Below are 25922 nucleotides of genomic sequence, written 5' to 3' on the forward strand. Positions count from 1 at the left end.
CTGGTTGCTCCCGGTGTCCATAGGGGAATGGATGCAAAGTTCTTTGAAATTATTTTCTTTCCTTGGGGTGTTTTTCGTAAATATCTTTTGAAGATATTTTATTTCAGGGGTTTTTAAGAAAATATTTTTGGAAGATATTTTCATTCTGGGCTATAAGTGCAGTTTTCACTTTTTTGAGGGGCCATTGTGCAATTAATGAAAGTTATTGCAAAATGTCTTATTTTAAGCCTGGATTCTCGTACGGGATTCATTTTCACATTTCGTCGAGTTATGTACTCTTGGAATTTCCTCCTGGTCGATGTTTTTCAGTGTCAGGGTTTCTGGCCTCGGTTTTCGCCAAACTTGTTTTGGGCATAACTTTCTGCTCGGGACCCAGTTTTCGATGCCGTTTCTCCTTCGTTCGGACTTCGAATCATGCGATTCTTGAGTCCATCTTGATTAGTTTTTCATTGTCCTTCTAGCGGTGTGCTCGGTGGCACCCGAATCTACAATTTTTAAAAATGACTATTTTGCCCCTGGGGGCTTATTTGTCATATATTCGATCTTTTGCTTCCGCATCAGTTCTTGTTGAGTTCCACAACCTCATGGAAGGTCACTTTGACATCTAAGAGTCTTGTTTTCTGTTTTCGCTTCCGCATTCGGATCCGCTATCGGATCATCCTTACGGTTCATCACAAGACACGCTGGCCTAAAAACCAGGGTTGTCACAGGTGGTATCAGAGCATTCGGGTTCGAATACCTTGGACGACGGGTTTTGGGTGCATATCATGCTCATGTTGTTTTGTTTTGATTTGTCATTTGTATCTTGATAACATGTCTTGTATGATAACATGTTCAGGTGTTTTGAGACATCTATCATTGGTTAAGCATGCTTTTGTGTATATATGCTTCCTGATAACATATTCTGTGTCACTATCATGTTCTGGTGTGATAACATGTCTGCGTGCTTCTGAATAACATGTTTGACTTGATAACATGCCTTTTTGCTTGTGTGGCAACTTGTTTACTACTTGTGTGAGTAGATAGTTATGCTATGTTGCATGTTACTTGTTTACTTTATGTCAGGTTTTTGCATTGTCTCTTAGGATCTGTCGTATCCCTTGGATGCGTTCTTGTTTCACGAGTTTCTTCCTTGGATAGGAGAAATTCATTCTCTAAGGACCCATGTAGGGAACCTTCTTGTCTGTTCTGTTGGTTGATGCGAGTGAAGCTCATGTGAGCGTAGACGACTGCGATTCATTTCCTTTTCCTTGTCTGGTGGAGTGAGACGTGGGCCAGGGAGGCACCGTTTCATTTCTTTTTCCATCGTGGCTTTTAGATTTAAGGCCTTAAGCATAATAGTGCCAGTGTCATTGTTGTCAGAGTTTTGGGATTAGCTACCCCAACTCTCGTAGATGCCTGGTTCCCGCGGTGCTTTTGGTAATGATCATTTTCGACATTGATGTCATCCGTATCAATAGGTTTCTCAGAGTTGACCTGGTTGGGGCATGTTATGAACTAGTGCCTTATACCGTCATGCTACCTTGCTGACGAGTAAGTGTGGGCGGGTTCTGGTCACTGTTCGTACTGCCTTGTCACTCTCTTCTTTCACTGTGTTTGACGTTTTGTTTTCTTGGGATTCTCTCGGTGGTTGACGTTGAGTTAACTTGCCGATTCGTATGAGGTGTTGTCTAAGTTCATGGTTTCGCGTTCCTTCAGTTGATCTTTAGACTTCAGGATTTGTCCTTCAGTGCGTTGTGAGCTGTCCTTTGATTTGACCTTTTGTTCGGTCATTATTCTGTTCTCTGGTATGTTCTTAATTTCGGGGATGAAATTCCTTTAAGGAGGGTAGGTTGTAACGACCCAGTTATTTGCCTTCCTTTCATTTTTCCTGAAATTTTACGAATGAATTTTTTTCGTTTAATTTTCTTTTCTGAGTTCTGTTTTGTGTTGCTTAGTGTCAGCTCGAGTGCTCGGAATTGGTTTTTGAGACTCTTTTCCATGGATTGACAACTTCCTTTGAGGACCGAGTCATTTTCACATTTTTCGTTTTTTGACACTATGCGCTATTTCGTCATTTTCCCTATTCTGTCTTATCTCCGTTTGTCAGTTTTTGGCACAACCTCACTTCTCATGCTCAAAGTTATTTTTTGACTTCACGTGCCTTCATCTTGAGTGGTTTCCATGAAATACGTATCTTTACTTTTGCAAGAAAGTACTCTGGTTGCTCCCGGTGTCCATAGGGGCATGGATGCAAAGTTCTTTGAAATTATTTTCTTTCCTTGGGGTGTTTTTCGTAAATATCTTTTGAAGATATTTTATTTCAGGGGTTTTTAAGAAAATATTTTTGGAAGATATTTTCATTCTGGGCCATAGGTGCAGTTTTCACTTTTTTGAGGGGCTATTGTGCAATTAATGAAAGTTATTGCAAAATGTCTTGTTTTGAGCCTGGATCCTCATACGGGATTCATTTTCACATTTCGTCGAGTTATGTACTCTTGGAATTTCCTCCTGGTCGATGTTTTCCAGTGTCAGGGTTTCTGGCCTCGGTTTTCGCCAAACTTGTTTTGGGCATAACTTTCTGCTCGGTACTCGATTTTCGACGCCGTTTCTCCTTCGTCCGGACTTCGAATCATGCGATTCTTGAGTCCATCTTGATTAGTTTTCTATTGTCCTTCCAGCGGTGTGCTCGGTGGCACCCAAATCTATAGTTTTTATAAATGACTATTTTACCCCTGGGGGCTTATTTGTCATATTTTCGATCTTTTGCTTCCGCATCAGTTCTTGTTGAGTTCCACGACCTCATAGAAGGTCACTTTGACTTCTTAGAGTCTTGTTTTCTGTTTTCGCTTCCACATTCGGATCCGTTATCGGATCATCCTTACGGTTCATCACAGGACACGCTGGCCTAAAAACTAGGGTCGTCACATGCAAAGCCGGAATAAAATCGGAGCACTAAAAAAATAGGGAAAAGACAAAATAGGAAACGACGAAAAAAGAAAATCACCGAAAAAGGAAAGGGAGGAAAATAACCGGGTCATTACAGTTCCTCTGATAACATGGCTGATCGGCATGATGCACCAGGTAATAATGGCAATGGTAATGGTAATGGTAATGGAGAATGAGTTCCACCTGTTCCTCCACCACAACCACAATTGAGGGATCGTTTTATTCCAACCACATATGTTTCCCCTTCGTACTTTGTATTTCTTGATGCTGATGCACCCCATTTTGAGATTAAGCTAGCTATAATCCAAATGCTTCCTACTTTCTATGAGTTTGCAACAGAGGATCCTTATACGCACTTGGATGTATTTTTGGAATTGTGTTCGACTACCAAGTTGACCACTCTTACCAATGATTCATTCAAGACACGAATTTTCCAATTTTCTTTTAAGGACAAAGCAAGAACTTGGTTGCAGTCCCTTCCAACAAATTTTATGAGGCGACCCTAGATTTTTACAAACCCAGTGTGTCATGTGATGAACCGAAACAGATCCAAAATGTGGAAGCTAAAAAGAAACATGGCCTCTAAAGATGTATATCATCCCTAAGACACAAAAGTGGCTACTTGAGGAGTCCCGAGGCTCAATGGAAGCAAGAAGGAAACAAGGATTCCAAAACCCTACAAGAAATGGACCAAAGGCAAAATGATCATTTCACCCAAAAATGAGTGATACCGTGCACACCATTGGAAAGACAACAAAAAATTAATAAACTTAGACTTAAGAATCACTTGATTCAAAGTTCTGACGAAGAAGATATGAAAAATAGAACGAAGAGGCATCCTCCGTTTAAAAGACACCACGACCCTATCTTACTAAAACTAGTACAACTCTCACTAGAGTTGAAGTTTTTGAGTGTGATTGGTATCATTACAAAGCTAACTTCAAGCTCTTGAGTTTAGGCTAAAAAATGACCTGATTTGGATCAGAAACAAAAAATATATTACCCTCTGAAGTTAACCCAAGAAATCTATCCAAGAATTGAAAGGAAACCAAGCTTCAGGGAGGATTAGCCGGCTGAACCCCCATTATCCGCCAACCAAAACACAATGATCAGTTGGCCGAACCCTAATCATCAGCCAGCCAAAATTCCATTTGAAGAATGCAACTCTTAGGAAAATCACTGTGAACATTCATCGGTCGACCGATTTCTACTATCAGCCGACCGATAGACCTGGTAGCAGCAGAAAAAGCTGCTGCAAACCATGGGGAAGATGATTGGCTCTATCCTAAAGCTATGCATGCTTCCTAAATGATCCGAACAAGTTTCAGAACATTCCCTAGCCTCATGGAAGCATCTAAAACATGCTAATTCAAAATAAAGCTTAAAATGATGCCCCAATGCATGAATTTTTCATAAAAATTCATAAAAATCACCCAAAAATAGTTCCAAAGTTAAAACTTAAGAGTTTTATAAAATGTGGACATGCACGCAAACGTAAAAAGACATTTAAGACGCGTCCCAATGGTCCGCGGCCTCAAAATAACCCCAATGCAAAATATAACTTTTCAACGGCCAAAAATGACTTGAAATGAAATAAATGAAACCAAAATGCAAAACCTATAACAAAATGGTGTTTGACCCTTAGCCATACCTCATACATGATCATAGAAACCCTATGAAAGAAAAATAATGGAATTCCCACACCCGATGCAAACATGGTGAAGCAAAGACTTGTGATTTTTCAATGTTTTCATAGTGAACCATGAAAATGAAAGTGTATAGAATACAAGATACATGTCATTGGCCTCCAGCCTCATCATATACATGTCAAATACATTACAAAAGGTGTACTTATGTACATATTACATATATGGAATCAAGGATACAAGTGTTGATACATAAGGCTGCAAAAATGGCATTTCATGCTAATATTTGCATGAAATGGAAACTTAAGAGTTACTAGTCATCCAAGGAATGATGAGCATCACGAACCAAGCCTTTGTATCTGAAACAAATTCTCAGCAACTTTGGGGTGAGTAACATAAAGCTACTCATAGGAAATGAGCATGCAAACATTTTACAAAATTATCACCTTAAGGTGAAACATGTCAAAGGGGCTCATGCCACCAAACGTCTATGTCAAGATGAGATCAGGGAGCATCCTAAGCTACTTTAGAGCATTTATAGCATAAACTACAATATTTATGCAATTAAACAATATAGAAACATACTATAGCACGAAACAAGATATAGGTTTTCAAAAGTATCAACTTGCAATCAAGATACATAACAACTAAAGTGGGTCATGCTACCTAGTGTCTATGTTCCAAATGAGTTTAAGGAATCATTCTAAGCTACATTAGAACAAATAAACACAAGTCATGATATCGATGCAATTTAACCAACATTAGAACTTCTAATATAACACATAAAGCATGATTTCTCAAAGTTACCTCTTGAAACTCAAAATGGGAAATCAATTAAGGAACAACAAGTTATGATATCATCTAGTTATCAACTTGAAATGAAAATAAAAATCAAATAAGGTGGATACTTGGACATCACGCCGAATCAGACCGACACCATAGTTACTTTTGGGTTACTAGCCCATGGCTAACCTCCCTATGTGTGTATTAGACTATAGATGGACATTCCCCCATGCTAGAACCATGTCATAGCCGTAGTCAAACAACGACATCCCCAAGTTTTCAAAATCAACAAGTTATGCAATAACATATATAACAACATGTATATACAAGATAGTCAACTATCTACCACGCACAACCAAATTTGGAAACACATACAGTACATGCTCTAAGTCCACAACTACTATGGCATGAAAGATGTTAAATACAAGGTGTGTAACTCATTACACAAGGCAACAATATAATCCATAAAGAAAACATGCTCTCATGAATATAAATATAACAACAATGTTATTCTATGCTTAAAACATAACCAAGTGAATATATAACAAGTCCAAGTCCATGATTTGAATATCGAAACAACTTCTAAAACACAATTAGATCCATGGAGCGATTAGATAGAATTTAATTAAAAAATAATAATTAAATTCTCTATACTTCAAATAAATTTCAAATAACCTCAAATTATTATATGTTAAACAACATAGCATGCTCATTACATATATCAAATCAAAAGAGCAAAATGTGCAAGACATCATCATGTAGAATTTAATTAATTTAAATTAATTAAATCTCTAATTTTTTAAAAGTTGTTTAAATGATACTAAATTAATATATATCAAGGATTAAGCCATGGCCATGCCATATATCAAGTCTAAAACGGAATACAAGCTAGGTACAATAAAGTAGAATTTAAATCAAATTAAATTCATTAAATCTCTAGATTTGGAAACTCACCCAAATCACCTCAAATTATTATACAACAAAGATTAAGTCATGGCTATGCCATATACCAAGTCTAAAGTAAGTTATATGCAAACTACAATTAATCATTAATTTCTCAATTTAATATAAGGCATGCATACAACTTATATGTCATTACAAAAGCAAGTAATTCACTTAGGAAATAAACTATTACACCACCTACCTCACTAGAGAAGTGTCTCTCTAGAATCCAAGGCAAATCAACACAAAATGGAAAACCCTTCAAGGGTTATGTAGAGGAGGATGAGGGGAACAAAAAGTATTCCAAACTTCATGGTCAAATGTGAATGGACTCAAAAATCAAGGTCAATGCCTAAGCATCAAGCTTCTCTAATGGTGGCTAGGGTTTGTGGTGAGGAAGAGAATGAAATAATGTGATTAAGTGTGAATGGAGGAAATAGAAATCCACCACTCACTATGTGCTCTTACACTACCTCTCTCACACACGCAATGCAAGACTAAATTTGGAACCTACATTTGTCACTCATCTAAGCATCCATTGTAGGCTTAATCTTAAGCCTACACTTGTCAACCATCCAAGACAACAAGTGCATCTATCCTAGGTTAACAAGTGGGTGAATCTCCACCCTCCATGTGTCATCATCCAAGGCGTCAAAATGTCTCCACACAAATGTCAACAAGTGGACCAATGAGAGTGTGACACTTGTCACACCTTCCGAAAATTGCAAAAAGGTCCTTTTTGAAAATATCTTCCAAATTAAATTGCAAAAGAGTCCCTAAGATGAAAAATAATTACTTTACATAATTACACTAAAGCCCCAAAAGTTAAGAAAATTTCCAAGAAGTTATTCATCCACACCCTTTACAAAAAAAGTAAACATCTGCATGCTTTTCTATAAAAGTAAAAATGTAGATATCATGGAAATTAAATATCATGGATGTATGCAAAGCCAGAATTAAATTCAAGCACAAAAAGTGAGGTTATGCAACGAAAAAGGAAATCGGGAAAAGATAAAATTGGGAAAAGGATGAAAGGTGAATAGTGTCAAAAAACGAAAAATGTGGAAATGACTCAGTCCTTAAAGGAAGTTGTCAATCCAAGGGAAAGAGTCTTAGAAACCATTTTTGAGCACTTGAGATGACATTAAGTGACGAGAAACCAAACACGAAAAAGAAAAGACAGCCAAAAAAATTTATCTGTAAAATTTGAGGAAAAAGGAAAGGAAGAAAAGTTCGGGTCATTACATTCCATATCTTCATGGGATATGTTAGAACAAGAGTTCTTGAAAAAGTACTACACAGCAGGTAAAACCTGTCAAATGAGAAGAGAAATCATGACATTTTCCCAAATCCCAAGAGAACAGCTCCATGATTTTTGGGAAAGATATAATGATCTTTTAAGAAAGTGTCCACACCATGATATTGCTAAATGACACTTAATACAAATTTTCTATGATAGTCTTTTAGATTCTTATAGAAACATGGTTGATGCATCGAGTAATGGAGCTTTTCTGCGTAAGAGTCCAGCTGACGCTTGGGAACTATTTGAGGCCCTAAGTGAAAATTCAATGCAACATGCTTCTTCCTCTAGGTCTAGGTCTTCACCTATAATGCATAAGGTTGAAAAACTTTATGAGGTAGAAAAATGTAGTGAGTTAGCCGCTCAAATAAAAGCTTTGAACCGTAGGTTTGATCAAATCTTATCATCTGGGTTTGCTTCTGTTGCTAATCCATAAACTGCCTTACCAAAGGAAGTTTGTTCAATCTGTGTTAATCCTTCCCATTTTGCTGACACTTGCCCTATGCTAGGACAATCATCTGAGATCCCATAGGAGCACGTGAATGCTGCATTCTCTATACTAGCTTATAATCATTATTCTTCTACATATAATCTTGGCTGGAGAGATCATCCTAATCTATAATGGCGTAATCAAAGTCAAGGAGCCACTGTTCCTCAATCATAGGAACAGTATCAAATTTCATCCAATCCTATGCCACAAAATAATTCTTTCAACCAATCTGGTATTTACCGTCCACCTTAGTTTAGGAATCAACCCTTTCAACCTCATAATCTTCCACCTCCTCCTAGAAATTCTGATTTTGAGGATCAAGTACTCAATACTCTTATTGATCTTAAAGGTAATACCCAACTTCTTAATTCTCATTCTCAAGCTATAGCGAAGCTAGAGCCACAAGTTGGGCAAATAACAAGTGCTCTATCTCCAAGAGAGGATGGAAAGCTGCCTAGTTAGCCAGTAGCCAACCCAAAAGTGAAGACTTACATAATTGATGAAACTAATTCCTCAGGTATTCATTATGAGTAAGTTTAGGCTATCACTACATTAAGGAGTGGTAAAGTGGTTGATAACCAAGTTGAAAAAAGGCAGGAAAAAAAAGAGAGGCTTAGAGTTCCCATTGTTCCTATCATTCATAATCCATATCCCAAGGATGTTTCCTCAAGTTCTATTCCATAATCCACAAAAGGAATTAAAGGTGGAGTCACTTCTTTATCTATTCCTAACTTTGAAATAGCTTATAAGCCAAGAGCGCCTTATCCTGAATGTCTCAAGGAACCCTCCCACTTTGGTAAACAAGGGGAGAAAATTTAAGATATGATGGAGGTCTTTAAACATGTCAAAATCAATCGTCTTCTGCTTGATGCTATAAAGAAAATTCCAGCCTACTCCAAATTTTTAAAGGACTTGTGCATTCTTAAGAGAAAATCCAAAAGCCAAGTTCCTAAAAAAATTTGTCTCATCGAGCAAATCAATGCCATTCTTAAGTATAACACTCCTCTAAAGGTTAAAGATCCTGGTGCTCCTACAATTTCTTGCATCATTGGAAACAATGTGATATAGTGAGCACTTCTTGATCTTGAAGCAAGTGTGAATCTTATTCCTTACTCGGTGTATGAGAAGCTAGGTTTGGGAGAGTTAAAATCTACATCAGTTGTTTTACAGCTTACTGACCGTTCTGTTAGACAACCATGAGGTATTATTGAAGATGTACTCATAAAAGTGGACAAGTTCTATTTTTCGGTTGATTTCTTAGTTCTTGATACAGAACTGGTCCAAGATTCCAAAAAGTATATTCCAGTTATTCTTGGGCATCCTTTTCTAGCCACAATGAATGTTTGTACTATAGGATTGGAGCTATGGATTTATCTTTTGGAAATATGGAAGTTAAGCTGAACATCTTCAATGCTATTCATCATCCCTATGATGATAGTGAATGCTTCTTCTTTGATGTTATTAATGAGTTGGTTGAGGAATACCTCTCAACTATTTTACCTAAGGATCTTTTAGAAGATTGTCTGAATCACTTTAATTATGAAGATTTTGATATTGACTCTTCAATAGCTGAAGTGAATTCTTTGCTCAATTCCACTCCTATCACAGATTTTCCTCCATGAAAATCTAGACTTGAGCCTCTTCCACCACTTTCTAGTACTCCGCCTATTCTTTCCTTAGAGTCTCCACCTAAGCTTGAGCTAAAGTCACTACCGGACAAGCTTAAGTATGTTTTCTTGGGTTTAAATGACACCCTCCCGGTGATCATTGCTTCCAATCTTACAAGTTCCCAAGAAAGTAGTCTCTTAAAAGTTCTTGAGCAAGATAAAGAGGCTATTGGGTAGAGTGTGGCTGATTTAAATGGAACTAGTCCCATAATTCGCATGCATCAGATTCATTTAGAGGAAGATTCTTGAACATCTCGGGAACTCTAAAGAAGATTGAATCCTAATATAAAAGAGGTGGTTTTGAAGGAAGTTGTGAAGTTGCTAGATACAAGAATAATCTACCCCATCTCAGATAGCAAGTAGGTGAGTCCTACATAGGTAGTACCTAAAAAGACAGGTATTACAGCGGTTGAGAATTCTGAGGGAGAATTAGTTCCACAGTGCACCACCACTGGATGGCTTGTGTGTATTGAGTACTGGAAGCTCAACTCCGCTACTAAAAATGATCAATTTTCACTTTCATTCATTGATCAGATTCTAGAGCGATTGGCTAGCTAGAGCTATTATTGTTTTTTAGACAGATATTCCGCCTATAATCAAATGGCTATTGATCCTAAGAATCAAGAGAAAACTACTTTCACTTGTCCATTCGGTACGTATGTATATAGACTGATGCCTTTCGGATTGTGTAATGCTCCAACAACATTCTAGAGGTGTATGATGTCTATTTTTTCGGATATGGTTGGAAAGTTTCTTGAGGTCTTTATGGATGACTTCTCTATTTTCAGGTCTACATTCGAAAATTATCTCCAACATCTGTCCCTAGTACTTCAGCGTTGTAGGGAAACCAATCTTATTCTTAGTTAGGAAAAGAGCCATTTTATGGTTCAAGAGGGGATTGTTTTAGGACATATCATTTTAGAGAAAGGTATTAAAGTTGATAGATCTAAAGTAGATTTGATCAATAAATTGCCTCCTCCTACCTCCGTAAGCGGAGTGCGATCATTTATTGGGCACACCGGGTTCTATTGACGTTTCATTAAAGATTTCAGCAAAATTTCTCGTCCTTTGTGTAATCTACTTGCAAAGGATGCTCCTTTTGCCTTTGATGAATCATGCCTATAAGCTTTCCATAAGCTTCGCTCTCTTTTTTCTTCAACTCCTATCATGAATTCTCCAGGCTGGGCTCTTCCATTTGAGATTATGTGTGACACATCTGATTATGCTGTGGGTGCTGTCTTGGGACAATGAGTAGATAAACTTCTTTATGTTATCTACTATATGAGTAAAACTCTTTCAAATGCATAATTGAATTATACCATTACTGAAAAAGAGTTGCTTGCAGTTGTTTTTGCTTTGGACAAATTCAGATCATATCTATTGGGTTCTAAAGTAGTAGTCTATTATGATCATTTTGTTTTAAAACATCTTCTTTCCAAAAAGGAAACCAAACCCCATTTAATTTGGTGGATCCTCTTACTTCAAGAGTTTGATTATGAAATTAAGGATAAGAAAGGGTTAGAGAATGTGGTAGCTAACTATCTTTCTAGAATTCTGATTGAGGATACCTCAACTTCACTTCCAGTTTATGATTCCTTTCTGGATGAACAACTATTTGAGGTTTCTCATAAGGATTTGCCTTAGTTTGCTGATATTATGAATTACCTCACAATAGGTAAAATTCATTTGCCTTAGTCAAAGCAGGAAAAATATCGTTTCTTCTCCCAACTTAAGATGTACTATTGGGAAGATCCCCAACTCTTCAAATATTGTGCTAATCAAGTCATTCGTAGATGTGTTCCTGAGAGTGAGTTTCATAGTATTCTGACCTTCTGTCACTGTTTAGCTTGTGGAGTTCATTTTAGTGCAAAGAAAATTGCAGCTAAATTTCTTTAGTGTGGTTTCTTTTGGCCTTCACTCTTTCGGGATGCATATTTATTCTGTAGGTCATGCCTTCAATGTCAGTAGTTAGGATCAATTTTCAAAAGAAACATGATGCCCTTAACTCCAATCTTAGTCATTGAGGTTTTTAATGTATGGGGTATTGATTTCATGAGTCCTTTTGTTCAGTCAAATCATAATGAATATATTCTTGTGGCTGTTGATTATATGTCTAAATGGGTTAAAGCAGTGGCTACTAAAACCACCAATCACGTAGTCGTGGTTGAGTTCATTCAAACGAACATTTTTAGTCGTGATGGGGGTGCTAATTTTTGTAATAGGTATTTTCGTACTTTGGTACAAAGATACTCTGTCACTCATAAAGTTGCTTCTGCTTATCATCCCCAAACAAGTGGCCAAGTTAAAATATCCAATCATGAAATTCTGAGAATTATTGAAAAAATAGTTAAGGCAGATTGTAAAGATTAGTCTTTTAAACTAAATGATGCTTTGTGGGCTTACCGTACCACTTTTAAGACTCCGATTGGTATGTCACCTTACCATCTAGTCTATAGTAAAGGGTGCCATCTTCCTGTAGAGTTAGAACAAAGAGCTTTCTGGGCCATAAAAAGCTCAACTTTGATATAAACTCTGTTGGTTCTAACAAGAAGCTTCAACTAACTGAGCTTGAAGAATTACATAATGATGCTTATGATAGTGCTAAGGTTTACAAATTAAAGACTAAGGCATTTCATGACAAGCAAATCTTGCGTAAGACTTTTGAGCCTGGGAAGAAGGTTTGGTTGTTTAATACATGACTGAAACTTTTTCCTGAAAAGCTAAAGTCACGTTGGGAAGGTCCATACATGGTTATTACTATTACACCTTATAGTGCAATAGAGATACAAGATTGCAAGACTGGACAATTGTCCAAAGTTAATGGACAGAGACTTAGACCCTACATAGAGGGTAGTGTGTAGAGAGGCACAGTCGAGGTAGTAGAACTTCATGATCCTATTTACTTGGACTAGAGAGGTCAGTTTTCGTCGGGCTATCAACATTAAACTTAGCATGCTGTCGAGCTATCGACGTTAAACTTAGCATTTGTATGTTGTACTGTAGTTTATTTGTATTTTTATACTTATTTTTATTTTTATTTTTGCCTTAGTTTTTAGGTTTTTAGTTAGTTTTTATTAATATTTTATTTATAGCATTATATTACTTTGTTTAAATAAGAAAAAGAAAATAAAAATTGAAAAAATATAAAAATCCAAAAATTTGTCTCAAAGCTCGAGCCTTCACTTTGAAGCTTGAGCATCAGCTATCAAAAGCTCGAGCATGCACATGCTAAGCTCGAGCTCTCCATCATCGCTAAGTCTTAAAGCTTGAACATGAGGTTTTAAAAGTGCATAAAAGAGGCCGAGTTCTCTTTCTTTCACTATATCATAATCTCTCTTAAAGTTTCTCTCCTAGTTTTTCTTCAATATCTTAATTCCTCATGAATTTTGACAATCTCTTTCCAAAGTTGCAAGTACTAATCCTGTAAAAATCTTCATCATATTCTTCTTCTCATTGCTTCCTTCTTAGTTGATTTTATTTTTAGATCTAGGTTAGGGAAGCATGAGTTTCATGAGTTTGTAAATCTTTGAATGAATGATTAGTTAGTTTTCATAACTTATTTGTATACAATGGTGGTTTAAGAGATTCGTTGTAGGTCTATTGATTTTCTAAGATTTGTTTTGGTATAGTTTCAGGTAAAGCTCGAGCTCTACATCTTCAAGCTCGAGCATTGGTTCAGGCTCGAGCCCAGAAGGTTAAGCTCGAGCCTCAGTTTTAGATTGTAGAATTTGGAGAATTCTTGGTAATTTAAGGTATTTTCTTTGAGAATACTATTAGTTAAAAATTGAGGGGGAGCCGGCTCTCCTTGCCTAGAGCCGGCTCTCCTTGCCTAGAGCCAGCTCTCTCCATGGGAGAGCCAGCTCTCTCCCCTTTGAGAGCCTCGGCTTTGTTCCTTCTTCGTTTCTAACAATTTGCTCCATCTCTGACCCTTTTCTACCCCTTTGTTACTTCTTAAATCTGATCTTAAGAGTCCTAGAAACATCCAATAACATCCCAATGCCTTGTACATAATAGTTTAATTCAATTATAGTGTTTAAAACCTTAACCGATTAACCATGCTTTTAACGCAGACTAAAACACAGAAATACTATAACTATAACAGAACAATTCCATGCATATAGAAATCTAAATTTGTATATAACAAGCATGTAAACTTTAGTTAGTAATCCATTAAAACCCTAGAGACAGTTTAAGGATGCAGATAACACAAGCATCGGGAGAGAGAAAGGAAAGAACTTGCCTGTGATTTCAATTATGAAACCTCGGCGTCGTGTCCACTGTTCCGTCAACACGAACCACTATAAAGCCTTCTAGTGCTCTGGAATAATCCACCAAAATCCCACCTTGGTCCCCTCTGTTCTTCTCTTTGCCACCCATACAGTGTTTTATTCCTTCTACCCTCTGTTTTTACAGAATTATCTTCCCCTTTTTGTGCTATGAGTTATGAGCTTAAACCCTAGACTACAGCATAATGGTTGTATTTATAAACTTAAATTCTAAAATCCTAATCCTTGTAATAATAGAGACAGAGCCCAAATGTTACCCCAAGTCGGCCCAAAAACAACCAAGATTTATCCATGTCGGTTAAATAAACTGCTTTCCTAGAGACCCTAGTTAACTAACGTAATAACCAAAAACTCATTTAACTTATTTATATCAAAATTAATAATTACTAAATTAAACCATTTAAACATACCAGCCAATTAAATAACAATTTATCAATTAAACCAATTAAAAATACAAGTAAAGAAAACAATCTATTTAAATCAACAAAATAAAACAAACAATTAATTAAAATAAAATCAAACACATAACCAATTTGACACATAAGCACCTAGCCACAAAATCAAATTAAAATTTCACACAAAAATAAATTTTAAATTCCAATTTTTATCCTTTTGAAAACTAGGGGTATTACATTCTTCCCCCCTACAAAAAGGAATTCTGTCCTCGGAATTCACGAAACTCAGACTTATTTTTGCTAAAATTCATTTCCTATTCCATTGTGGATGCTGCCTCTGTATAGGAGTTCCACTGCATTCCAAATCCTCCACGAAAACTTATGAGTCCCATGTCAAGAAAACATAAAAGTTATTCCACACGTAAGTTGCATTGAGCAACTTCCTATCTTTACCCAAATTGTTTAAACAGGGTACAGATCCACATTCCTCTAAGTTACATAGCATAAATGTGTAAAACCTCTATGCATCGCATCCTAACGTTGTAAATCACGAATTGATAAGCTACCGCCTAAATGGAGAAACACCCTCCATGAAAGTCATTGTAGTATGTAAAAACTGACCTTCCCCAGTAATTCCACTCCCATTTTGATTTAGGCAATGGCAAAAATATCCAATGATCTTTGGTTATCCATCGTCCACCTTTCTAACAAGTGTTACTCGTATAGACAATTATATACACGTCTCTGCCCAAACTTGATCGCTAAAATTGACATTTGATGTCATGATTTTCCTTATAACCATCCAAGTGCATCAAGAAAAATATCGATTTAAACCACATTTATTCTGACCACACGAAACAGAAACTAATCTTAGAATATCGTACCCTCTAGCTAAGTATGGTAACACCTCCACGAAGGGCAACCCAATATTTGTAGTTGACTTCCTTATTTCCTGTGATAACAGCCCGTGTCATTGTTATACAGGCAAAACTGCAACTACGAACTCAATAATAAATCGTAACGTATGCAATATCTTAACTGTTGTTGAGAACGTCCACTTCCCTATTCCTTTCCACCAGACTAAATTTAATGCAAAGCGTTCGATGCATCCAAGTCGTCTCGTAATCCCCCCTATTCATATGAACTGATATCCTACCAATTCGAAATAAACAAGAGTTGAGCTGATTATTTTATCAAGTGGCTACTAACTCAACCGGAATCCTAACCCTTGTGACAACACAGCAATCCCGCCACCAAATCCGTGAAAATGCTCTACCATTGCATTTTAATATAGAAAATTGTCTATAAGGATCCCTTGATCTTTAACGGTTCCTCTTGCTTATTAAATACCTTGTAGAGTTAAAGACAAAACCACTTTGTTCCTCCTCCTGCTTGTCCTTCAAAATGTCTGCTCCCCATCACGAAACAACTTGTTTTCCACTAGGATGAATAAAAACTAAAGGCTGTGAACCTCAGTCCCGTGTATCCTCCGTCCTATTATTTTACAGAAAGTACCGTTAGTCTGGTACCATCAGCTTCTGTCTGCACCCATTGCTTACACCAAAGCATTATCAAAAGCTAACCCTGTAACGGTATCCATGCATCCCTAGTTAGTGATAACCTTACCGATAATAAAATTAACCTGTAATTCCATTCATCGAAGGTCAACTCATTATGAATTTTTCACACACACCGTGCACCGCTTCCTTATATAGGTGCTCGGTCTCACCTTCCTGTCCTTAACACACCCTACTTCTCTATTATAGGTAAGTGTCAAGTTAACTCCTTGTCTCATTTCAATTGATATGAAACTATTCCTATCCTCCATAGAGTCATCAGTGTCGTAGTAGCAACTAATTGTTGCGACTTACGACTCTAAAAAAAAAAAAATCCACATTTTATACAGTGTAGAAACTTTGGTTCCTTCTTTAAGTGCAACACCAGCAACTCCTCCAAATGACACCCTCGTAAAATAATGTCTAGATCACGAATAGACTGATAAAGCTTTCAGCAGTCCACTATCCTCCCTCAGCGTCATGCTAATAAATACCTACCAGCACGAAATACTCCATTGATCTTTACCTACCACAACCTCACGAATCCCCCAAGACATTCACAACCATTATTCTTATAGCGTTGTAAAAACAAATCCCTACCTAGCATAGAGCATATCCAACTAATCATTGTAAATTATTAGACTCGTATTGGTAGTTTAACTATCCCTTCCCAAGTAGCATACCATATTGATGTATATCCAGGTCTAATTGGTTGGCTAGAAGTTTGTATCTCTACCCAATCCTATGACCCTATATCCACAAATCCTAGCGCATATAGCGCTATTACTCCATGTTATTACAATAATAGTTGGCTGACATACTTGTGCCCCAACTAAACCTTATTCCAATTCATGAACCAATTAACAAAAATGAAACACGTAACAACAAAATACAACACAAAATAACAAAAAAAAAAAAAAAAACACATAGATACACATAATACAATAAAACAACCAAAAATATAATTTCTACTTAAAACATCCTCTATTTGAGAGAAGAAAACCTCCTTTGAACTCAAGTTCCCAAATTATGTCACAAAAGTTCATTTCGTAGTTTCGTTGGTAATCATCCAACCTTGAAACCTATCTGTAACTATAGCTTAAAAGCAACATTCTTTTGCCTAAGCAAATACCACAGGCTTACCCCTTATCCTCTTTATACGCAGAATGCAAACCATCTATCGCGACTTTGCAAAGCAACTTATAATGTCATAGCCTAATCCCCATACTGTCCTGAACGTGAGATAAAATAACATCCTTGTTCTGATAAGAACTCCATCCGATTCCCCAAACTCCTAAAAAAATACTTCTCAATTAACTCTTTAAGACATGATACGAAAATTCATCCATCTGTGGATTGGTTCACACCAACGCTACCAGTGTCTTTCACTATACTGCGGGTGAATGAAAGCACCCTCGTGCAATCCTTCATCTTCAAGCTTCAATATCCCCTTTCTTGGAGACGCAGATATCTCCTCCCTTAGGATCCTCTTCAGAATCCTACTCTTCGCTTGTCTCCTTTTTGAGATCATCCGAAGTTGTGTTGGCCCCGACATGCGGTGACCTAACACCTACACCCTGATCCGTTCTTGGCATATACTTTCTAAGTAATGCCAACCTTGGAACTAAACCTTCGATCCCAAGTTTTGCTTCTGGCAAAGAACTTGACAACCTACTCCTTTACTCCTTTGGGTCCGTATCGCTTTCGCCTTGAACCCTATCCTCCTCTTAGTGTCAACCATTCTATAACTATGGAATATAATTGACATCAGCTCTTCCTACCGAACTGTAACAAGAGTACAACGAATCCTAATATGGCTCTAAGTTTTTAAGAGATGCAACGCGGAAGTCTTATAACGAAAACACTCTTAAGGACACTGGAACCTGGAGTGCTCTGATACCAACTGTGATACCCTCGGATCTCCGGATGTGGGTTGGCCAGGCCCATGCCCGATTACCTGAGGATATCAAACCAATTAGCAATAAACGAACACAGAATACAAATAAGGAAACAGGAATAAATAAAAATTTGCTGAAAAGAAACTAGAATGATAATCCAAATACTGAAACCTCAGAATAAAAATTAAATTAATAAAGAATTATTCTGATACATCCAAATTCTCCATTTCTAATACAACTAGAGAATCCATCTGGTGGACCCCTAAAAACTCCAACACTGAAATCATCAACTGAAGAACTCCACTGCTAAATCATGAAGAAGCTCCTATGTCGTCGGAAGAATGAGAAGCCGTCTCTGCTTAGCATGAACAAGATCTAAGATCTGGAACCGTCCGTTACCTGAAAAATAATAATAGGTTAGGCCCACGAACAAGTTCTATCCTAACTACAATCCAAACAGAGACCCGATACGCAGATACATCCTAGATGTCTCAACTATATTTATATAGTCCATAATAGATAAATATATATCCACACTACAGGACTCTCACTAAACTATGCTGAGGGTCTCAACCTGAATAGAAGGCAACATGCAATACGCACCTGAGTGGGCATGACTACCTAAGACTAACAGGGTATACCTCAACCAACATAGCTAGCTACACATCCAATTGCATATATGCACCCTAACCATCGACTATGATACTCAAGCTCAGATTGCGGTACCATAATTTATATATATAAATTCCCATCCAAACCAATGTAGTGCCGCTCAACTATCGTTGCCATGACAAGACATAAAATTAGGATTTAAATGTTTTAATTAAATCCTTATCCCAATTATATATATAAGTTCCCTTCCAAGTATAATGTTGTGCCGGTCAATATTTCATTGCTCAAGACACAACATGTAATCAGGATTTAAACGTTTTAGTTAAAACCCTATCATTCCTAATACAAAAATATAAACAACCATCCAGTATGTCGTTCAACTGTTTTAGTTGACAGGACATGAAACCATGTAGGATTTGACTATTTTAGTTAATCCATTCCGTATGTATAAATAGGTAGGGATTAGCGTTTTGATCTAATCCGTCCCTCCGTATCCCACTGTCCCATACCGGTGTATACCATGCAAATGATCCATAATGATGCAACATTCTGAGCAGTTCATCAAATAAAATCCACATAATCCATATAGTTAATAATACAAAATTTAACCAGTTCATCAACTAACAATCCAGCATCCATCCATGTACTAATGAGACAAAGTTTAATAAATTATCAAGTTAAAATCCAGCATTCATCTAGTTAATTGACAGAAAATATATATGTATAATTCTTCAATTAATTCTAGTTCGACATCTAATTAGATTGACAGAACCCAAGTACTAGTTCCGTAATTTAAATCCACTAATCTAAATATTTGTAGTGTAATGCTTAATATTACAACAATTAAAACTCCAAGCTTAAGTCCATGCATTGTAGTTCAAAATTAATATTTTCAACAAATAACATCCAAAGTATGCATAGATCAAACATGATATATAAATGACACTAGCATGCAACCAAAACAAGATTTATGAATATATATATAATCCGTTAAATTGCTAAAATTAAATTAGGCAATCAAACCCCTTCCATCCGTTAATAGCCTGCACTGCTGTGAAACTTCCTATGATTAAATCCATGAGTACTAAGACACTAATTTATTAAAAGTGGCTCTAATATAGCATGATATAATGTTTGGAATCCCTGTTCCAACTCTTTTTAATTTCTAGACACCGATTGCACCATTAAGTCCTTCTGGTCTGCTAAGTCCGTAAACTGCCGCGACGCTTCCGCATATCGGATCCGTTATCGGGTCAATCTTTGGTTCATCACAGGACACACTGGCCTAAAAAACCAAGGTCGTCACAATTTTGCAGTGAGTTTTTTTTCATTTCCTTCCACTTTGTCGGGTAGAAAACTCGATTTTAGGGGGGGGGGGGGGTTTCTTCTTCGTGTTTTTCCAAAAAAATTTGTTTCAGACCTCTTTTCGGCTCTCAATTTTGGCTGAATCTTTTTTTTCCCCCTAGCATGTAATGGTGCTTGTTAGGATGCTTGTGGGGTGCTTGTTAGGATGCTTGTGGTGCCTCGTCTCGATGTCGTGACGTTGATTTTTGTTTTCGCTCATTCTCCTTCGTCCGGACTCCAAATCGAGTAAACCTTTTTTTGAACTTGACTAATTTTTCGCTGTCTTTCCAACGGTGTGCTCAGTTGCACCCAGATCTTCTTGAATAATTACTAGTTTACCATTTTAGCCATAAGTGCTCATTTTTCTTCGTCATGCCATTTCTCCTTCGTTCGGACTCCGAATCATGTGATTCTTGAGTCCATCTTAATTATTTTGTCATTATCTTTTCAGCGGTATGCTCAGTGCCACCCGAATCCATATTTTTAAAAATAACTATTTTGCCCTTGGGGGCTTATTTGGTCTTTTTCTCTGTTCTTTTCTTCTGCATCGGTTCTCGTGGAGTTCTGTAGCCTTATGAAAGGTCACTTTGGTATCCTAGGGATGTTATATATCCCTAGAGACTTGTTTTCTGTTTTCTCTTTCGCATTTCGGATCCATTATCGGGTCAAACTACGGTTCATCACAGGACGCATTGGCTTGAAAAACTAGGGTCGCCACAGTTCCATTGGCCTAATTGAGATTTTGAATGAATGTATGTAATGATCATGCTATGTTGTTTAACATGTGTCAATTAGGGATCATTTAATTGAGATTTGAAACCTAGAGAAATTAATTAGGTTATGTAATTAATTTCTGTTTCTATTGCATTACTGATTTAATCATGTGTTTGACATTGGTGGTATGTTTAAATCTTGATTTTAGACTTGTAATGAATCGCACACTGAAGATTTGACATGTGATGTTATTATAGAGTGTAACGAATGACACTCTAAAGATTCGACATTGTCATCCAATAGTAGTTGTGGATTTAGAGCATATATTGTGTGGTTTCAACCTACTTGGGCATGAAGGTAGTTTCGTGTACTATTTAATACGTATATAAGTTGTTAACTTATTTATTTTAGAATCACTTGGGATGTTGCATGATGGCTAGGGATTGGCTCTAGTACGGGGACAAGAGTTCTTTAAGTCAAAAATACGTGCGTTGGGTAGGCTGCCCAGGGGTTAGTAGCCCAAAAGTAGCCCTGTGTCGGTCTCATCCAATTAATGTCCAAGTATATCCGCTTGTGCTGATTTTGTACTTTTAGATTTCAAGTTGATAACTTAGAGAATCTATGTCTTGATGTGTGATATTAGAAATTGTTGACCTTAATGATTTCATCCAAGGACAATCTAGAGATTTTGATGATAATAAACCATTAATGGTGTTTAAGGACTAATGTTTACATTGAGTGTTATATAGATCATTCACATTCAAACATTACAAGAAATATTGTCTTTACCAGCGCTTTTAAAGTGTCTGCCGTTGTTACTTACCCAATACCGGCGGTTAATATAAAAGTGCCGCTGTTAAGTATTTTACCGGCGGTTTGTCCGCCGTTAAAATATTTTGTTTTTACGGCGGTTTTTATCAAACTGTCGTAAAATATTGGTTTTCCAACGGTTGATATTAAACCGCCGGAATATATTAAGGTAGTTATGTCGGTAATTTTAGGCTTTCCCAGCAGTCAATATTTAGTGCCGTTGAAATTACTTTCTCCGGCAATATTTAGTGCCGTTGAAATTACTTTCTCCGGCGTTGAACTGTGATTTATATATATATATATATATAATTTTCTCCCTTCTGGCTCTTTAGTTTAAACTACCAAAAATATTACGTCATATATTAGCTTTAAGTTTAGATTTTCAATAATTAATTAAATAAACGATGTAGTTTTGGGCTTAGGTTTTTCTTACCTTTTCAAAACGTGTTTGGGGCTAGGTATTATTCAGAAGACAAAGGCCTCCATTTTTCAAAGACCCATCTTCCACTCTCTTACTCATGTTTTCATGATAACAGTGGTGGTACGATTAGTGGTGCGTTTGGTGGTGGGGGACACTGATCTCGGTGGTGGTGGGCGACGCTGATCTCGGTAAAGGCGGTGGTGGTCAAGGCGGGCGGCAAATATCTGAGTTGTGGTGAGCTCTCTTTTTACGATTCATGTTGCCATGGTGCTGATTTCGTTTTCTTATAATTTTTATTCTGTAATCATATATATATATATATTTGAAGTGTTTGATCTGGGTTTTGTTCCTAATTATTCAATCAAACATAAAATTATGGGATTTGTGTTTGATCTGGGTTTTATAATTTAAATTACTTCTTGTTGAATGATTTCCCAAATTGATGAAACCATTGCTAAATCCCTGTCAAAAAACTCCTTTATTTTTTACAATCAGGTACATATATATTCAATGTTGCTCATAATTTTCGGCTTATGATAATACAGATGTGTCTGGAAAAAGTACTACACAACTCGTGTGTTTCAATATTAATTGATCTCAATAAATTTTTGTTCAGAAAATATCATAGTTTGCGGAGAAAATATTGTGTCTCTTAACTGGGTTTTGTGTGCAGTTCTCATTAATTGCATGTTGTCTTCATTACTCTTTGTTTTAATGTTACAATCAATTGGATTACAAATGCACATATCTTTTTTTGATGACGTTTTCACCTTTAATCCTTTCTCTTTTTCTTTTTAAAATCCAAAAGCAACATTTAATCTTTCTAATTTATTCTTTTCTGTTAAATGGAATATGAACCATTTTTTTTAAAAAGTGCCCAAAGTGTGTGTGTGTGTGTGTGTATATATATATATATATTGTGCCCAAACTTCCAACAAGATATATACATGTAGTAGAGAGGAAATTCATAGTTTATGAGTTGGTGAGATTAATTAATTAGCCTAATTATATATGTTCAACACTATATTTTAAGCTCCAGCATGCTTATGACAAATGCAAATAGTTCATAAATCAATATTAATAGTAATAAACAAGCCTAACTTTCTTTAGTAGTGTTTGTTTCTCTCTGTGCTCAGCAGTATTCAACTTAGCAACTAATGATCAGTGGCAAACATTGAACTAATATATTCATTAATTCCGTAGACATGGATTTAAAAAGAGTGGACTAAGTCACTAAGCTCCTTTATATATTAGCTCATATGTGTCTTCCTTTGTCTGATCCTTTGGCTCCTACTCAGGTTAAAAACCAGAGAGGCGTAAACAGTTGAGAAAATGTTTTTGTTGAGTTTAGTAGGTCTCTAAATCTATCCACCTTACAAGTTCATGTTCTCTTTTGGAAAAGGTGTTGCCAATTGGAGGATTAATTTGGATCTTATTTAACACTATTTGAGATTCATATGTTCTTTGTTTCACTAGGTTACATAGTGGATAGAAGTTGGATTACGGACTCAAGGTACTTTAAATTTTAGTCTCGTTAATTTTTAAAAACAAATAAAAATATTATAAAGCTTTATTCTCATTTTATTTTAGATATTTACGATAAATTCATTTTGACTTTATCTTTTTTACTATACAAATAGAATAAGTACTACATACTCGAATGGAGTTGAACAATTTCTAGATACAGCATTTGAGCGAGTTGGGCAAAGTGGACGCATATATTGTCCGTGTAACAAGTGTGGGAATTGTATCAAGAAAATAAGGCAAGAAGTTTTGGATACTTGATGTGGAATGGGTTTATCAATACATACACAATTTGGATTTATCATGGAGAACAATTACCTTTGTCTTCTAGGCATAATGACGGGGACTCCTCATACGAGCATATCGACTCCAACGTAAATAATGATAACATGCACGAACTCTTCCATGAGGGTTTTGGAATTCAAAGTGAAATGGGTGAACAAGCTAATAGGGAAAATGAGTATTTTTATTTCCTAGTTTGATCAAGTGTAAAATATGAGTACTAAAATTTATTAGATTTGATATTTTATATCTTTTTGTGTTTCCTTATCCATTCAATGTATGCAGGTAAATATTTTTGTTATTGTACCCTTATAAACATTTAACTAAATAAATATTATAAGTCCTAATATATTTATAATTATATTCTATTATGAGGGTACATAATAAAATTATATTTTATTGTGAAGGTACTCGGCTCCTCAACTACATTTGGTGATCCTTAAATTTTATTTTTGGTCATGAAATTTCATCATTGGTGAGCACTATAAATTTTAATTATCATGTTATTTTAACCATACATTTAATTGTCTTAATTATTATTCTTTGTTTAATGACTTTTATTTAAAATGTATGTAGAGCAATTTGAAGAAAGACGAGAGATGAAGTTGAACTATTAATTCTCAAGACCCTCGCATAGTCTCACTCAAATTCTCAATGAAATGTTGATGTTTTATTTTGAATGATTTCCTTTTGAAGCTTTATTAGATTTTGGTGTTTTCTTTTGAACATTTTATTAGCACTTGACATTTTGAAACAAAACTTATATGTTATGGATGTTATTGAATTTTAATGTAACTTTTTTATATGTTATATATCAAATTTAAGTTGTTGGATGTTTTGTGATTGGTAAATTATCTTTGATTTTATTAAACAGGGAACAAAATAAAATATTTGCTAATATGTAAATTAAACCAGAAAATAATATATATATTTTAAAAAAAATTAACACATTACCGGCGGTTTTAAACGCCCCTAAAAGTAAAAAAGTCAACATTATCGGCGCTTCAAAGTGTCGGAGTATACTGTTAAATGACAGTTTACTTATAATACACCGACGATTACAAACGCCCCTAAAAATAAAAAGTCTATATTAGCAGCACTTCAAAGTGCCGCAACTTAATCTTTCACCGGCGGCCATAACCGTCGCTATTTAAACTATCACCGGCGGTTGTATGCATCCGCCGGTACTTATTTCAAACCCGGCGGGTACATAAAAACCGCCGGTGAAACCTAGCGGCGGTGTCTATGCCGGCGGTTTTGTAAAACCGCCGGTAAAGGTTTTACCGGCGTTTTTGGTCCCTTACAACGGCGGTTTAAAATCGCCGCTGAAACCCTTATTTGTTGTAGTGAAAGAAGAACCTCAATGAAGCTATGAAGATCATAAAGTCAATTCCAAGTATTTCATTACTCAAGATCACATCTATGGAAAGCAAATAATATAAAGAAGACATCAAGTTGCAAAGAACCAAATGCAAAGTCTATCCAAAGATAGCTTGGACTATAATAAGCAAGAAAGCAACTCAAAGGAAGGAAGAAAACAAGACTACCTCAAAGCCTAAAGATCATGCACAAAGCTTGAAGAAAAGGGGTAGATAGGATGGTGAGTGTTTAGGATTTAATGTCAAAGTATTTATGAATTCATTTGAAGCTCATCTTTATAGGATCATACATATCATATCATCATTCATATGTTCCTATATATATTAGCAATAGACTGTGCACTTCATTCATATATAATTGCACATGAAGTCATTGCTAAAGAGTGAGTTAGTTCAAGCTTGCATAAGCTTTGAAAGACCTCATCGCTTATTCTAGAAATACTAAGACCATGCACATCAATCATATAATTCATATTGGTCAACAATTAAGGCATGAGAAGCCTAACATTAGGACCCCAGAATGCGCGTAATGAAAAACTGTGTTTTTGGCTAAGTGTGAAAAATGAATTTTTGAAATAATTATTTCAAAATAATTTTTCCCGATAATAACTCTTTATACTTTAACTAGCCTAAACTGATTTTATCAGAATTTTTAACCAAGTCTACATTGGTCTACATAAGGATTCATTTTTACCAAAACTATCAGAAATCCAAATTTGTACTAAAACTGAATTTCTACATTTTGATTTAGTTGGATTTCAATTTTCTACTATTTTTTATTGAATCCAAATGGGGGGTACTTCCTTATTTCCATTAAAAACATTTAAGTAAATGTCTTTACATTTACTTTAAGTTTACAATGTAAATAAGGTATGTGCAGATGTCTTGTAGAGAACTGTGTAATCTGTTTACTTAGAACAAACTTCTGAGGTAGCAATTCCATTT

At 36.0% G+C, this 25922-nt stretch overlaps 1 long non-coding RNA gene across 1 annotated transcript; it reads left to right on the forward strand.

Moving 5' to 3' along the window:
• Positions 1-21829: 21829 nt before the first annotated feature.
• On the forward strand, positions 21830-24425 carry LOC132268292 (uncharacterized). Its single transcript, XR_009469271.1, has 3 exons — positions 21830-22026; positions 24006-24073; positions 24175-24425. It is a non-coding gene; the product is annotated as an uncharacterized LOC132268292 (long non-coding RNA).
• The last annotated feature ends 1497 nt before the right edge of the window (positions 24426-25922 follow it).

This window comes from Cornus florida, unplaced genomic scaffold (genome assembly GCF_030987335.1).
Source record: "Cornus florida cultivar Cherokee Brave unplaced genomic scaffold, ASM3098733v1 CherokeeBrave_3.0.0_Hap2_Chr08, whole genome shotgun sequence".
In the NCBI taxonomy this organism is placed as follows: Eukaryota; Viridiplantae; Streptophyta; class Magnoliopsida; order Cornales; family Cornaceae; genus Cornus; species Cornus florida.